Below are 838 nucleotides of genomic sequence, written 5' to 3'. Positions count from 1 at the left end.
CCAATTCCAAGTTGTAGTTGTAATTGTTGACATTCCTTGGATCTAGGATTCAATTCTATGATTTTTGGATTCCATTGATATCTTGAGATTTTGATTCTCATTGTTGTTCCTTGATACTTGTTGTTAATTTCTAGTGTTGCAATATTTCTAATTTTACCTTTCTCTTCATTTTACCATGACTTTCCTTTTTGCTCATTACATGTTTGATAAAATGTCAATATTAGCTATGGAGTAGAATTTTTGTACTTGGCATAGGGTTTGGTCATTGGAATGAATTGAATAGTTATGTCAAGGGTTGACTTGGAGTTAGAGCTTGCCAATTGCCTTGGAGTGCACTAAAACTAGATTCCCATAAGGTGAAGCTAGAACTTGTGACTCAAGTTAATTGTTTTCATTTGACTTTCTTCTATATTTAGGGGATGACTAAATGGAGTAAGTCCTAATTGTTGTCAACATTGAGTGAACTATAATGATAAAGATTTCTAATGCCAACCCTGAGTCAAGTCCTTTTGATAATTGATTGTTTGTTCCTTACTACTTGCTAAGATCTTCAAAGAACTCAACAAAGCTTACTAAACCAATAAGATGCATACTTTGGCAATTCCAAGGGAGAACGACTCGGGAGATTAATGCTCTCGGATATAGATTGTAGATTTGTTTGATGATGGATTTTGTGTTGGTTTAGACTATACTACGATTGATCACTTGATAAAATCTACACCAACAAAAATTCATTTGTCAAACATCCATCAAGAAATTGCCCACTCAAAGAGAGAGTTCAAATCACATGGTGGCTAGCTACAACATGCAATTCAAAAGAGTTACAATCTCAAAGGCA

Source organism: Arachis duranensis, unplaced genomic scaffold (assembly GCF_000817695.3).
Source record: "Arachis duranensis cultivar V14167 unplaced genomic scaffold, aradu.V14167.gnm2.J7QH unplaced_Scaffold_58274, whole genome shotgun sequence".
Classification (NCBI taxonomy): Eukaryota; Viridiplantae; Streptophyta; class Magnoliopsida; order Fabales; family Fabaceae; genus Arachis; species Arachis duranensis.
The sequence above is the reverse complement of the archived record's forward strand: the minus strand, read 5'-3'. Positions refer to the sequence as shown.